Source organism: Bidens hawaiensis, unplaced genomic scaffold (genome assembly GCF_021521415.1).
Source record: "Bidens hawaiensis isolate Kalapana, Puna unplaced genomic scaffold, B.hawaiensis_p1.1 tig00018412_1, whole genome shotgun sequence".
Taxonomy (NCBI): Eukaryota; Viridiplantae; Streptophyta; class Magnoliopsida; order Asterales; family Asteraceae; genus Bidens; species Bidens hawaiensis.
Window position 1 is genome coordinate 132,181 of NW_027492777.1, and position 13,873 is coordinate 146,053.

The window sequence follows — 13,873 nt, forward strand, 5'->3', positions numbered from 1 at the left end:
ATTGTGGTTTTTAGGCATTAAAATTGTGTTACTGTTACATGGGATGACCAACGCCCCACTACACATGCCCTACACATCGAAGTGAAATAAATAAATGAAAGTAGTATTTAAGTTTTTCTTGCCCTATTTTTTGAAAACTGAAATACAATTTGGTTTTGGTTATATCTCGTTAAGAAAAAATGAGACGCACCAAAACCAGGAACCAAATTATCTCGAACTTATATGAATGTTGGTTATTAGATTTGCGGTTAAAATTCATTATATTAAACCAAACGTGTCATATATAGATGTTTTTAACAAAAATTTCAAATACGAGTTATTATTTTGAGTCATATTTTTCAGGCTTTAAACATTTTTAACCGAGCCGAAACTCATAGAGAGACTCTATTGCATGTTGTTGGCCTTAGAACATAACATAAATGTTTTTGTTCTGTACACGAATGCCTTCATAATTTATGTATGATACAAAAAACATATATCCGTTTTTACTTTGCCATAAATAAATTGGTCCCGCTCTTCAAGAAGATAATTCCTCATCTATTCATAAAGTGGTCCTAGTTTATTTAAACTCCAACAATTTAATGTAATAATACTTTTTTTATTATTATTATTATTGACCCATCAATCCATCATGTGACCAAGTCACCAAACAAAAAGGTCTCGCACTCCATGGTTGTTTGGTTCTCCTAACTACTTTTTAACAGAATAAACCTTTTCAAAGAAATTGGAGTTCGAAGAAGTTGGATTTGCAATTATAATTTCCTAATCGATGTGTTCGTATGTTTTCTGTTTACATGTCTGGATTATCTTAAACTTCTATCCATGTTTATTCTAATAACGACTCCTAATATGTCTAAAAAAATCCCATTTATTATTTAATTCAACTATGTGTGTCTACAAATTTATCCCAACATCTTTATCTCTCTACTTACAACGCACGAGTTTTTGTCTTCTTGACAGCCCAATAATCTATATATTTTATCTGTACTTTATATGGAAACCCCTTGTTTTGCCGATCTCTTTCTCTCTACCTAGCCCATCCAACCTAGATATGGTTACATCTAATCACCATCTATGACTATCGCTGTGTCATTGCGAAGAAGTATGTACCCCCACAAATGCATGAACACTTGTTTCAATCCTAGCATGAATATATGTGATCATCTCTATTGTTTCATAAGTACCCTCTATTCTTACAATTGTCTCACATCAATCGACGTGACTTACTATTCTACATATTTTTATGGTGATTTTTAACAATTGAAAACAATAATTAGATGTATAGGAAAATGTCGGCTTCAACAATGGTTTTGTAGAATCGTCTTCTACACAATATTTTGAGCCTCGAACTTGTATTCTCCTTTGTTTAAGTTATGATAAACTTGCAAAATCGAAGTCGTAAGCCTTGTTACATGAAAAGAGATCTCCTTATGGCCACCATCAGACGTGAGAATCAATACTGTTTTGCAAAACTAATAGAAGTTAAGTGCATGTGAATATTGCGTACATTTTCTTATTTTAATATGGTGTGTTTATATGGTTTAGATGTCAGTATCATGAGGATGATCACTAACAGAATAGTAAGCCATATATTATGTTCCTATTGAGGGAATTTGCCTGATCCATTATGCACGTTGCCATGTAAGCATAAAGGCAACGAGTATCCACACATGATCCGAGCCCGTCGAGTCGTTATATCATGCGTTTCCGGTTTTATTCCCGAACCCAACCAACTTTAAACATGAAATATTTTGCAATATACTTAACCCACATAGATGGAGGGCCATGCTATGGTAGTTGCCAAACTTATTGAAAGAAAATGACATTTCAAGTGGTGTGTGAACAAAAATTACCTGTTTTTGATGGCAATTGAAGCTAATTAAAATGATAGGACCATGTAATATTAAAAACAAATGAATTACAAATATTAAAAATATATAAACTCAAAATTCTTATATCACATATCTTTCCTAAAAAAACTCGAATTTAAATTGATCGTATGATATTTTATTATATTTATTGCGTAGTTATTATTTTGTATAGATAATTGTTCTGTCTTTATTTGTATTGAAAGATCAAGTCATGTGACAAGAGAGAGTGCCACAAATAGCTGCCAACTATAGTCATTTAAATGGTCGAGTATTTGGTTGGTTATTAAATGTTTAAATCAAACCAAACTAGCCAAATAGGAGGTTGTGAATTCATCCCCTACAATAGACATAAAACCATCAGCAATGACGAACTCTCAAATGACAAAAAAAAAAAAAAAAAAAAAAACTTGGCAAGTTAGGAGCCTCTGACCCACGTATGAGCCAGTCGATCTACAGAAAATGAATATTCTAGCTACGTCTCTAGACATTTGTGGCGGATGCATCCATGTGGATGGATGAGACGGGAAGGGCCATTTGAGCGAGATAAATAGTTTGAAGAGAAAGGATCAAATAAAAAGTTTGGTTTCTTAAGAATGCTAGGAAGGATGGTATTTTAGTCTACTATTTTAATATTGAAACCCACTTAATTTAATTTCAAAAACTCACTTAATTAAAACACATTTAATTAAAACCCACTTAAATTTTCACTCATCTCCTACAACTACCACCGCCCACCGCCACCCACCGACACCACCTTACCGGAAAAGTCTTCGGAAATTTCGCCGGAAAATAAAACATTATGAAAAACAAAATGAAAAAGACACAATGGAAAAAACACTATGAAAATAAAAACACAATGACAAAAACACAATGGAAAAAACACTATGAAAAATAAAAACACAATAACAAAAACAAAATGAAAACACAATTAAATAACACAACGTAAAAAACACAATGCAAAAAACACTATGAAAAAATAAAACACACTTGTATAACACAATTTTGTAAAACACAATTATGATAAAACACGCCTTTTAAAACCCACGATTATTTTTTTATTTTTATAAAGCAATATGGTACTCATATAAAAGATAAAAAAACACTCGTTTTTATGGTGAAATTGTTTTGAAAAAAAAAATGTCGTATAAAAAAGTTATGAACGTTTTAAAATGATGGGGGAATTTGACATGCGCATTGCATGTGGAGAGAGAAAGTCAACAAATGTGTTATCCCTAATATGCCATTACCCTTGTTTTACACTTGATAATATCTTTAATCTAATCTCAACCATTCAATTCTCAAATGAATGGACAAGATTATTTCTTATCCTTCCTAGGAAAACTAATCTTCTTATTATAACTCAACCGATAGTTTGAATTATACTTCATGAGAAATGATCAAATAAGAAGTTTGGTTTTCCTAAGAAGGCTAGGAAGGATGGTATTTTAGTCTATTATTTTAATATTGAAACCCACTTAATTTAATTTCAAAAACCCACTTAATTAAAACACACTTAATTAAAACCCACTTAAATTTTCACTCATCTCCTACAACTACCACCGCCCACCGCCACCCACCGCCACCACCTTACCGGAAAAGTCTTCGGAAATTTCCCCGGAAAATAAAACACTATGAAAAACAAAATGAAAAAGACACAATGTAAAAAACACAATAGAAAAAACACTATGAAAATAAAAACACAATGACAAAAACACAATGGAAAAAATACTATGAAAATAAACACAATGAAAACACAATTAAATAACACAATGCAAAAAACACTATGAAAAAATGAAACACACTTGTATAACACAATTTTGTAAACACAATTATGATAAAACACACCTTGTAAAAGTCCACGAATTTTTTGTTTTTATTTTTATATAGCAATATGGTACTCATATAAAAGATAAAAAAAACACTCGTTTTTATAGTGAAATTGTTTTGAAAAAAAAATGTCGTATAAAAAAGTTATGGACGTTTTAAAATGATGGAGGAATTTGACATGTACCTTGCACGTGGAGAGAGAAAGTCAACAAATGTGTTATCCCTATTATGCCATTACCCTTGTTTTACACTTGATGATATCTTTAATCTAATCTCAACCATTCAATTCTCAAATGAATGGACAAGATTATTTCCTATCCTTCTTAGGAAAACTAATCTTCTTATTATAACTCAACCCTTTAATGTCCACTTATCTATATCTATACTATATATAATATATAAGTGAGGGACCTCTTAAATTTTAAGAGATGCCACTCTTGTTGCATATTATACAAGTAACAATGCATATAATTTTAAGAATTTAGGGGTACAGTAATCTTTGCATATCCAAATACAATATACAATCGTGGTCCTTTAACTTTAATCAAATTTTGTTAGTATATTAAATAGTTACATATTCTCCCCCCCCCCTAATTATTAACCAACTACCCCACAACATTTAAACGGCTGTATCTTTTTCACAAGTTAATATTTTTTCTAAAAAATTACACCATAAAAACGAGCATTTTATTATCTTTAATTTGAGTATGGTATTGCTATAGTTTATTAATTTTTTAAAAACTAACATGTTACATGATTACCAATTATTACCGGCAATAGGTCGGGCATGTTCGACTAATGGTGTTGGAACGGTTTAGGGTTGAAACAGGTTAATACAAAAAGGGTTAATTTAGTTCATGTCGGGGTGAGTTTAGATCGAAAGGGTTAATGTCAAAACGGGCTTCGGGTTAAAACGCTTTCGGCTTGAAATAGGTTCGTAAAAAAATTGGGTTAAAAGGAGTTTATTTGAAATTATTGTACATTTCATCTTTGCTTCTTGCTTGTCGCCACCTATTATGCGCGTTCAAGCATCAGTTACATGGATGACATTGTTTATACATACCGGTTGCTCGCGTATAGGCATTATGTGGTGCGCTTACTGGCATCGATTACACGCCCGATGCCACGTTAAATGCATACCACCGTCGGGTTTCGCACGTACCGCTGCGAGGTTACAAACGTACTAACAACGGTTGCGTTTCTATGCGCGAACAACTGGCTAGTTAAACTGAAGAGTCAAATTTAACTATTTAGATCATATAAAGTAGTCCACATAATCAAGTATTTAATGAGTGCTTGATCTTAAACAATTCTAAACTTCTAACATTGTTGGCAGAAAATGTTATAATTTGCCTAAGCAATATAGCAAACAATTATAAAACATAGTTATTGGTAACCTACATGTTTCTAACGGGAAATAACGTAGGAATCAAACAGTTTTCTAGTAGTGGCTAGTGAGTAATCAAGTTTTATATTTTTCTGGTCACTTATTTTTAATATTTTCGTAACAATTGAATAATATTAAAATTTACGTTATTCAGATAGTTATTAGGTTATATTTATCCGAATCTTAATTTTTATAGACATGCTACATTTTTTTTCAATTAAATAGTCAAGTCCTTCGTTTATAGGTTTGATAGGCTTTTGTACGTTATATGGCCTGTGACGGAAAAGATGACCACAAAAATAATCCTGTCGAAGAAGAATCTGGCAGAGTGATTGGTAATTTGACTAGCCATGTATTTTTCATTTTTATTCTATAATTTTTGTATATATACTTATAAGCAATGTTTTGGTTTTATGTTCTTAATTAGTTTTCGATAATATCTAATAATGCCTTGTAAGTAAAGGGTTTTTATGATGATTGATGGGTATTTGTCATATAGATCTGTAATAATAATAGATCATCATACTACGGTGAAACTTTTATCGAATTTCATAACTTATTCAAACGAATAAAGTCGCGGAAATATACTTAATAGTCTTAAATCGCTAGTGATCTTGCATGATCAAGTGTGTATGTTATACTCTCATTGAGTCATTTCACCGTTAAGTAGAAGACATTTAACTAAGAAATTTTTTTTATAGCAGATCAACATTTCTTTAAATGTATAGAGAGATCTTTGCTCGCGTGTAGATCGTTATTGTATCTTGAAAATCTTTTGATCTTTTTCCAAGTAATAATTTGGGATCAACGCGAACAAAATTTAAACAAGCAAACATTAGGATTGTGCATTCGATTGATGTGTGAATTGTGATTACCGGAAAGTTAAAAACAAGAAGATTCAGTCATCTTGGTAGATTAGATGATCTAACACAATATTAACTTTTGCATAAACAGAAATTTAATATAATCTAAGCAAACTTATTGAAGGAGAAGATACGTAAAACATGGCTGCATACCATTAAATTAAAATAAGGGGGGAAATGTCAAAACCCGAATTTCATAATTGCTTAACAACCACGTTTTAAGACAAAAAGAGTCATATATAATATCCACATCAATATAAATTAAGATTTGGTTGTTGAACAACAATGGCAATTTGTTTTTTGTTGACTCTCATTATCTCAAAATGATCAATAATAGAGAGAATAGAGATAGATAATATGAAGGCCCTATTAGTTGGTTTCATCAGTCAACTATCATTTTTATATCATATCAAGTGATTTTTTTCTAAAGCCCGGACACCCAGGATCATCCTAGCAAATAAATCATCCTTCTAACTGAAGAACATAACGTGATGACCCACGCAAATTTGACATTATTTGGTTTCACAATGTAATGTTTTGGGTTTGATTCACATATATTAAATATTTACAAACGGATAAGTCAAACTGTAAAATCAAACCATATAACACCTTTGGTTCCAACTTGCAACTTTCAAGGTCATCTCCAGGTTACATGGTTCGTGATGTGCATCTCTAGTTCTCTACTCTCTAGCTATGTAAAAGTTTGAGGTCTTCTCGATGGATGAAAACTATAGTTAAAAAACAGTTTTTTTAATCTAATATATTCAGGTTAACTCAATAAATCTTTGATAAAGATTCTTTTAGAAATAAATAATATAACTTGGTCTGCTCTACCTCCCAAATATTAATTCATCGAATACTTTATTGTTTTACTTTTTCGAGAGAAGGTATTTGTGAATTTAAAATGAGACCATATGATTCACTCGAGAGTGATATAAAATAATTGGGGTTTGTCTACATACTCTAGCATAAGGACAACGTACAATAAGAAAACATGCAAAACAAAATTATGGATTTGGTGTCTCAAAGTTTGGTGATTTTGCATATTGTCAAATATAGTTTATTGCATATCGTATTTAAAAACTATAATAATAATAAAAAATATACCATGCTATGCTTCTCAAACAAGCTCCCTTTAATTATATAAACACTAATGACTAAACTTTTAGGAAATGTAAGGAGAGCTTATATAGTGTGCAATAAATTGTTTTGTCTTCTTATAGATTATAATCTTATAATGGTGAAAACCGAATAAGAAAATGTATAGTGTAAAAATAAATAAAAAATCAGTAAGAATAATGAACATTTATAAATTTGTTGAAAATATTATGGTTCGTCACAACAATTCTCTTTACCCTCACGAGCTTCTAGTTTCTTCAAGATAAACTAAATTATGATTTATGAATTTAACTTGGCCTGAAGATCGTCATAAGGTTACATGCCCATGTTAAAATACCACGCTATTGTCACGAGCTTCAGGTTTTCTCAAACTAAACTGAATTATGGTGTATGAATTTAACATGGCCTAAAGATTATCTTAAGGTAATGTGTAAGGGCATGTTAAAATACCATGTTATTGTCACATAAACAATGAACAAGGTGACGTGTAAGGGCATGCTAAAATACCATATTATTGTCACATAAACAGTGGACTTTTAACTAAATTACTTTTTAACAAGTGCATAATGGCTTTAATGATGCATGGGTTGGGTATGCTTAGAAACACTAGCGCCAGTACCTACGGGTTGCGACATATATAAAGCTGCGAGATGTGTTGTAAACGAATGATGGTAGGGTGGAAGGTTTCAACTGGTGACGCCCCTATCCACCCTAAGAATTCAACAAAGCTCAATTATCATCCTAATTACGTTCAAATATGAAATTGATAATCACAATTACTGCTATATTCTCTATAATAACTTCTAGGTTCTTTAAATGTTCTTTAATGCGTATGTCTTCTTTTTTACTTCCCTAAAGCCAAATCTAGAGGAAACAAAATCTTAAAGTACACAATATATATAATAAGGACATTTGGAACTTCATATTTGAGCTATACTTTGAAAGATTAATCTTGAATTAATAATATAGTTAAGGGTTTTATTTGTTATGTTTTAATTTAGGTATTTGATTTGTAGTAGGTTTAGGAAAGGTAAGTCTTGGAGAGCAAGTTTAGTAGGTCTATAAATAGGGTCTAGTTTATTAGTTTTATTGGAAAGAGTTGAGAGAGAGTTTAGAGAGAGTCAAGGAGTCTCATCTCCATGTACGTTTAATAAGTTCGTAAAGTTCGTTTGTTATGTTCGTTTGATTATATGAAAAGAGTCAAGGGTCGTTACCCCCAATATCTCGTGTTCGTTGGTTTGATAAGTTTGTTTGATTTGATTGTTTGATCCGTCTGAGCCAGCAATTGGTATCAAAGCTTAGGCTCGTTATTGGTAAAAGCTCGTGGGTTTCTTAGTTTGTAGGTTTTGGATATTGGTAGAATAGTTTGAAAAGAATTCGGTTGAGGTTTGGTGCATAGAAGTAACATATTATTTTCTTGGGAATCGTGATTCATACTAAAGAGTTTGTTGCTTTAGATTTCTTTTATTGCCACTGTTCACCATATTCCATCTAAGGAGTATTAATATATTTTTTCTAGGAGATCGAAAATTCACAAAAAGAATGTTCTTGATTTAAAGCAAAGTTTATGGTAATTGGTTATTTATTGGAGATTGGTTTCGGGATCGGAAATCAATTCTAACTGAAAAGCAGACTAGAAAAGGAGTAACGATAGGAAAGACGCGATGGTGAGTGAGGGACTTCCGGTATTGACGAAATCGAACTACAAAGTATGGTCGATCAAGATGGAGGGATTTCTGAAAGAGTGTGGTTTTTGGGATGTTATTGAACCTACAGTCGGCTTAGTTGTAGATGAAAGGAAGATGTATACAGCGTTAGGGTTCATATATCAAACCCTAACGGAAGACATTTTGGTACAAGTTGGCATACTTATGAATGCTGAGGAAGTATGGCCTGCTTTGAAGATTCGATTTCTCGGAATTGATTATGTACGAAAAGTAGAAGATGAAAAAGCAGCTCAAGAAGCCACTGAGAAAGAAAGATTGGATAAGATCGTTGAGAAGGAAAGGTTGGATGCTATTGTTCAAGAAGAACAAGCACGTAATAATGAAGCTCGGGAAGCTGCAGAGAAAGAAGAAGCTTTGCAAGCTGTTTTGAAAAGTGAAGGAAAAGAAAGGTTGAATGAAGAAAAAGAAAGAATTTCTTCAGAAGAAGAAGAGAAGATGGAGAATCTTAAGATATGTTTTTATGACTCAAACAACCTTGAAGATGAGAAAGTTGTTAAGATAAGTGAGCAGAAACAAAGATCCGCTACTGATGATGATAAGAGGAAGGATATTGTACTGAATGAAAGGAATGATGCAGCTAACTGGTCTGCATATTTAGAGTCAAGTGTGAAAGTCAACAATCAAGCAATTGTTGATGGAAGGTTAGAACCGAATGATAGGTTTAAAAGAATTTTCAGAATGAAAGACCCAATGGGGTTTGATACAGAAAGAATGAATGACTCATCTGCAAGTTTTGATGAGCAAAGAATGAAAAGAAAAGTGAAAAAAAAGAATGTGGAGAATGAAGTGGTATGTGAGATCAATGTGGATGGTTTGAATGACGAGCATGAAGAACTTGTTAAACAAATTTGTTACAAACAATTGAAAAGAAAGGGTAAAGATGAACCAATGATTAAAATTTAAGAGTTGAGAGTGTTATGCGGGATTCAAGACCTTGGTGGTACAAAAATAGATGAACAATTCAAGAATAAGGGGGTGAATGAAAGATTAATCTTGAATTAGTAATATAGTTAAGGGTTTTATTTGTTATGTTTTAATTTAGGTATTTGATTTGTAGTAGGTTTAAGAAAGGTAAGTCTTGGAGAGCAAGTTTAGTATGTCTATAAATAGGGTCTAGTTTATTAGTTTTATTGGAAAGAGTTGAGAGAGAGTTTAGAGAGAGTCAGGGAGTCTCATCTCCATGTACGTTTGATAAGTTCGTGAAGTTCGTTTGGTATGTTCGTTTGATTATATGAAAAGAGTCGAGGGTCGTTACCCCAATATCTCATGTTCGTTGGTTTGATAAGTTTGTTTGATTCGATTGTTTGATCCGTCTGGGCCAACATAATTCATGATTATATGTTCAATCATTTTATTTGTTGACAAAGAAAAATCAAGGAGACGTGTCATATAAGGATGCCAATAAATAAATCTTGTACCAATATATTACGTACACAACTAGATTAGTTGCCTAAAAAGCTATATTAGCATTGTAAAGTATCTTTACGACTTTGATCATGGAAGTTAGAAGTTTATAATATATTATGCATCAAATTAGGCACCCCACTAATCTAATCTTTATATTCAATGATTAATTTAGTGAAATTTCAAGAAAATTTGTAACAATAAATAGCGTAAGCCAATAACAACTTGACCAAGCAACCACATATAATAATTTGCAATTTGTTACGGAACTGAAAGATGGTTAAAAGGGGTTTGTTTGGGAAGACCAAAGATGTGTGTGTCTTTAACCATATAATCTAGACTTCAAAAGATAAATAATTGAGATAACTGTTACCGGATAATTAACAGAAAATGTTTTAACCATATAATCTTGACTCGTGCTAACTAATTGAATAAGATAAATCATAACTTTTGTTGGGCATGAAAACCTTAAGAATGTTAGAGATCAGGCCCTTAAAACATACTCAAACAATTGATTTTATAATCTAATAATATATCAGGACTCTTTGGTTTATTCAATAAACTTGCACGCAATTTACGTTGACCCTAATTTGGAAAATAAGATAACATATTCTATAAAACTAAATAACACTCATTATTCTTACCATAGCAAATAACATACCAAATAAATTAAAATCTATTTTTAAAACTCTTACGATTTAGCACTTCAGTTTTCACTTCTCTTATAGAAATACACGTTAACTTTTTGATGAATGTTTCATGATTAACTTATAAAACTAATGAAAGCAACAATTTAATATAGAAAGAGTAAAGTGTCATTTTCGTCCCCGAGGTTTGACAAATAATGCGAATTTAGTCCAAAAAGTTTATTTTTTGCATATGGACCCTTCACGTTTCTCTATTCTTGCCAATTACATTCAAAACACTAACTTCGTTAAATTTAATCGTTAAGTCAGGGTAGATATGTCTTTTCACTATTTCTTTATTATAATACTTATTTTAGTGAACTGCGGTTTTCGTCCCTCTAGTTTGTCCAAATATGCAGTTTTAGTCCGGCAGTTTCACATTTGCAATTTTCTTCCCTATAGTTTTATTTAACTTGCAATTAAACTCGAATTCCCTAATATCGTTAAGTCTGGTCGGTAATCCCATCAGTGTGCCCTTCACGTGAGGGGCAGTTTTGTTCCTTGTTTTTTTTTCCTTTTTCCCCAAATACACCCCAGCCCCTCATGTGAGGGGGCTTGCGAATTAGGACTGAAGTTTATTTAGGGAGAGAAACGACAAAACTGGTCGACACGTGAGGGACATGCAAATGGATTAACGAACAAAATTAACGAGGTTAATAAATTTGGGTTTGACTGCAAGTGAAATAAAACTACAAGTACGAAAATTGCAAACTTGAAACTATTGGACTAAAACCGCAAATTGGACGAACCACAAGGACGAAAACCGCATTTCACTAAAATAAATATTATAATAAAGAAATAGTGACAAGACATGTCTATCCCTGACTTGAGGATTAAATTTAACGGAGTTAGTTATTTGGATATAATTGGTAAGAATTGGGAAACGAGGAGGGTCCATATGCAAAAAAATAAACTCTTTGGACTAAATTTGCATTATTTGTCAAACCATAATGACGAAAATGACACTTTACTTGTATAGAAATTTTGTTAAATGGATACACTCTTGTGATCACAAAACCCTATCATGTCCTATAACTCAATAACTCATGAACAATGTACCCTTGCGCATCAACCTTAGCTCATGGCCAATCCCGATGACAATATATTCATCACATATCCTTTTGACTATTCTCGTCCCATAATTTATTTCACATTCTCGCGTCTTATGCATTCTTTTCACATTTGTCAGTCTTATGAACCTTTCCACAAATAGTATTATCACACCATGTATCCACCCATGTTATTTTCATTAACCCATAACCTTGCTTTCGTCATTCACATACTACCATATGCATAAGGACATAACATATCACATTCTCTATATCTATCCCGCTACTCAATGGCATTTTCATATTCATTTGGTGCCCAGCATATTATTCATACAGAACATTATCATTCAAGAATCCACACATTTATCATATCATTTTATGACATGATAAACTTTCGATGACCAAAGTACGCAGGGACACTGAAAGAACCTCCAAATTAGCCATATGTTTTCTTTCTGGAACGACTTTCTTATTTGTTAGGTCACCACACTTCCCAAATTTAAAGAGCCACATTGTTCACTCTGGTAAGACGATGTTAACCTAACTAAGTTCACACTGACTTTAGTGTTTGGCTCAGGCATTCATCCTGAAAACCTTACCGCTGGCTACCACTTAACAGTCGTTGTGGCACCAGAAAAGCAGATGTCTCTGCCGTAACACATAGTGGGACAAAAACCTGGGTGAGCTTGGGATTCGAGCTGAGAACCTTGCAAGGCCTAGCTAAAATCCTTCATTACCATAATCCACCAAAAGTGACACAAGTGAGGATCGAACTTGAGTCTCACTAGAGAAACTAAGCCTCTTACCACTATGATATAAGCGGGGATTCTCCAAACCACATGTTGATACAACTTTATAATTAAGCAGTAATTAAAGATTAAAAAAAAAGAAGAAGAAAGAAAGAAACTTTTATACAACGTTAATCCAAATTCACAATATCACACACTGTAGAAATAAGCATTTCAAACTTTCATCAAGTTTTCATTTTTCACAGAAAGAAATACTTTTCAAACAAACGGTTAAAAGTTAAAAACTAAAGAATATGTACATTGAGAATTTGTCTTTTGGTTATTGGTTTATGCATTTAAAAAATGATTCTATTACAACGAAATCTTTAAGTTACATCACATATTCGAGAATATGTACATTGAGAATTTGTCTTTTGGTTATTGGTTGATGTAGAATGATGAAATCTTTCCAAGTTACATCAAATATTCAAGAATTGATCTGAAAATCGATACGCGCCCTTCAAAGAAAGACAAATTATTTGTTGCGTGAAATTGTGTCGGTTTAGGTCATTATGTAAATTTTAAATTGATATAATACATATTTTATCGTTTTAGTTTCTTAGTTGATTATGCTATGTAACAAGAATTGTAATATTTAGACTAATTATCGTAATTTGTAGTTGATTATGATATTATTGATCCGAAATTATGTAAATATGAGTAGCGAAACCCATCCCAAACTCGACTTATTACGGTCCCTAATTATCTATTATCATTGTTGAGCTAATTAAGCAAACGTAAATGCAAACTCATTGGTCCTAGAAAAATACAATGTCCTCGTATTTGTTTTCAAGACGACCACTTTTTGTAGTAAATAATGAAACTTTATTAGTCCAAACCGATTAATCACTCTCTCTAAACCAAAAGTCTTTAATAATTAAATGTCCCCATAAAACTGGATTACGTTATTGAGAAAGAAGACAAAAAAAACATAGCCCTAAAAATATAATGCAGTCCCCAACTTGATAATATAAAACAAACAGTTCGTTTGAAAAACAAACCCCCTTCTTTCATAGAATAGGGTACGGTGATCACAAAGATTCTTCAAATCTTACTCCCAAGTCTTCAATGTCTTAATTATTATTTAAAAGAAATTTTTAATACGATGTAAATTCACTTAGGGTCGCAAACGATCCTCGATTAGACTGATAA